This window comes from Bison bison, unplaced genomic scaffold (genome assembly GCF_000754665.1).
Source record: "Bison bison bison isolate TAMUID 2011002044 unplaced genomic scaffold, Bison_UMD1.0 scf7180017864039, whole genome shotgun sequence".
Lineage (NCBI taxonomy): Eukaryota > Metazoa > Chordata > Mammalia > Artiodactyla > Bovidae > Bison > Bison bison.
Window position 1 is genome coordinate 1,619,499 of NW_011494611.1, and position 3,720 is coordinate 1,623,218.

Below are 3,720 nucleotides of genomic sequence, written 5' to 3' on the forward strand. Positions count from 1 at the left end.
GCATGAGGTGGCCAAAGTACTGGAGTTTCAGCTTTAGCATCATTCCTTCCAAAGAACACCCAGGGCTGATCTCCTTCAGAATGGACTGGTTGGATCTCCTTGCAGTCCAAGGGACTCTCAAGAGTCTTCTCCAACACCACAGTTCAAAAGCATCAATTCTTCGGCACTCAGCTTTCTTCATCTTACAGGAAGCTTAAATTTCCTAAACCAAGAATAAACCAAGCATCCTGAAGCTCTCGATTCTTAGGGCAACTTTTAGTTTCATATCCAAATGACATAATCCAAGTCCAAATAGTGTACGTGGGGAGACTTGCCTATTTCCCAAGCGTTTCTGAGAATTCCTAGCAGGTGGTTTCATGTTCTACAAATTCATCTTAGTCGGGCCATGTCTCTGACTTCAGGTCAATACCTTCAGCTCCTTCTCCATTTTGCCATCTTCTCTTTACTGTTCTCTGTTTTCACCAATGTGCGAAAAGAGCCATCTCACTCTATTTCTTCAAGCACAACTGAGATGCACTCAACTTTATCAAGCTTTACTAAAATTTGAACATGGATAGAGAATGGAAATGCAGAAAAAGGAAACCCAGAGCTGAATACCAAACCTTTCTCACCTCGAGCGCTCAGTGTTTCTCTTTGCAGGGTATTCCCTATGAACATCTTTCTCCCTAGCAGAAGATTTAATCCCTCTTTTGAGAAGTCATGAAAAACAGTCCTTTTCTCCAGATTCCTCTCTATGGATCTGTGGCCTCAGAATGCAGTCTCCTCCAACAGACGGAAAAAATTAAAATTAGCATCATAATCCCCAAGAGCTGTACCCTGCTGACATTTGTTTAAGAAAGTTACAGTCTAGGCCGAGCACAGACCTTTCATACCACCACTTTGGTTTTGAACTTTCCCTAGCACACACGAGTGAGAACTGACCTCTCTAAGGCAACAAAGGCTGACCCAAGAACCTTCTCCAAAATACAGATTTAATCTTTCTTTACAGAGTGCAGAAACCCACCCCCGCCCCCGCCCCGACATTTCGGAACTAACCTTAAGAGGGCTTGGGGGTAGTTTTGAGGGCATTCTGGCCCTAGGGACAAGCAGACTTATGAAGGAGCATGTTCAGGTTCTGAAGATGCTGAAGCTGAATAAGTTAGACCCAGACTTCAGTCTAATGAGACCTTTAGACAAGAAGACAAGTGGCGTTAGCAGCCATAGATACCACGGACAGGGCATCCCACAGGGCTGTGGGTCTCAGAGGAGCAACACTGTACCTTGATGCTATAAAGCATCAAATACAGTTGAAACCTGTGGCTTAGAGCTTAAAGTCCAAATAAACCTCTTGAGTTTTGACACTTGGCAATCTAGGAATTTCTTTACCAAAAAACAAACAAAAAACAACCACACCACCAGAAAACCTCATATTTTACTTCTTAAATCCCATGGCACCTTGGAGGTGAAATAGTTCTTATGAAACAATTTGCCTCATGAGTTAAGGAAACATTAGACAATATTTATTTTAAATGTCCATTAGAAATTAAGAAAGGGAGGTACTAAAATAAAGAATGGCTGAACCCTAAGATGATGAAATAGTTGAAACACAATTTAATATGTTGTACCGAATGCAGGGATCATTGTATATTTTCTGAGAAGCAAAAAAATCTTAATTATTTATTGTTATAATTAAATTGCATTTTATATCAAAATTATTACACATTTGTTGTAGTGTAAAATAATACTGAAGAATATAGGCTTGTAAAGAAGAAAATCTACTTAAATCTCGGCTCATAATTTGTGTCCCCTAGACAAATTATGAGTCTCTCTAAACTTCAAATTGCAGATCTGTAAAGTAGGGTTATGGTGATAATGAAAGAATTGTAGTTAAGTTAGAACACTCAATAAATTCAAGTTATTATTGCAAAATAAAATTCAGAAAATTCAAAGAAGTAAATAAAATTGGGCTTCCATGGTGGCTCAGATGGCAAAGAATCTGCTTGCAATGTGGAGACCTGGATTTTTGACCCCTGGATCAGGAATATCCCCTGGAGAAGGAAATGGCTACCCACTCCAGTATTCTTGCCTGGAGAATTCCATGGACAGAGGAGTCATTGTGATATTTAATGAAAGAAGTGTAGTTAAGTTAGAACAGTCAATAAATGCAAGTTATTATTGCAAAATAAAATTCAGAAAATTTGAAGTAAATAAAGATTATCCTTTATTCCATTGTCTAAAGTGAACCACAGCTAAAATTGTAAAGTTTATGTACATTTGTTCCAGGATGTATGTATGTTGGTGTGTGTGGGGTCTCTATTTCAGAGTTATGAATTTATTCATTCTAATATATAGTTTTTGAAATGCTTTTTTATTTTTTTTTTTTTATTTTTTTTTTCTTATAATAATTCCACCAAGGTATGGGAAAGTTAGCTAGTAACCCACTGATTCCGTTCTTCATTGGGTGAGAGGTGTCAAATGCCCAGAAATTCTAACATACCTTATGTAAGGGCTGAGCAAGTTTTTTATGAAACCACAGAAAATCCTTGATTATAGAGGCAGAATGATGCAGGTGCTTTTGTTGAGAACTTGTCAGTATTGTTAGACAATGTTCACTGCAATTACATGGTAAATGCACGCGTTCCATCCACCATGTTTAACAGGGACTTCCTCCTGCTTTTCTCAGATGGATTACATAACAGACAGTCTTTACAGATTGCATAACAGACAGTCTTTACGTCCTGTCCCAACTCCCCTTTGGAGCTGACTTGTAATTGCAGTGAAATGCTTTTTTAAACTGGACTATATGTTAGAAACATCCTTATATGTCAGCAAATGTCAGTGTAATTCATCATTTTAACAGCTTCATTTTATTCCATTATATGATAATGACAATGTTTAACTAAAAGTAGTATTTATATTTTCATTTTTATTATCCACTACTTCTCCATTATAATTTATATAAGCACATACAATAAGATCACTTACATAGAGTATTTTTAGCATCTGTCCTATTGCTTAGAAATAGAGCTATTTTGTCAACAGAGGCACTCCTTTGCATATTTGATAGCTATCATCAAAGTGCCCTCCACATGCTGTATGAGAATGTCTGGGAAGCATTTCATTTTAGTCTGGTCATGTACTAAGAGGGACTTTCCAAGCCTTGATGATCTGAAGGATCAGAGAACTGGTTCTGACTGTGTGTATCAGTTAGACACCTTGCCTGGACTGGTGAATACTTACCCAAGTTGAAGTTTCCCCTGTATGTATGATTCTAGATAAACTTCTTTCTTAAAATATCTTGGCCTCAGTCCCATTGCTTATAAAATGGGGATAATATACATATTATGATTGGAAAAATTGAAACGAAAAAATATATAAGGCTTGATTCATCTTAGGCACTTAGTACACATGTGTGTACTTGGTCGCTTAATCGTGTCTGACTCTTTGTGGCCCCATGGATTGTAGCCCACCAGGCTCCTCTGCCCATGGAATTTTCCAGGCAGGAATACTGGACTGGGTTGCCATTCCCTTCTCCAGGGGATCTTCCTGACCCAGGGATCAAACCTGCTTCTCTTACACCTCCGGCACTGGCAGGCAGATTCTTTATCACTACCACCACCCGGGGAGCCCTAATCTTAGTAAAGATGTGCTCTTTTCCTCCATTCTTTTTGGTAACTGAGTTTTTATGCCATGGTGCTTTGTAAAATGTAGATGCTCATAAAGTTTTGTTGCTATTTGGAT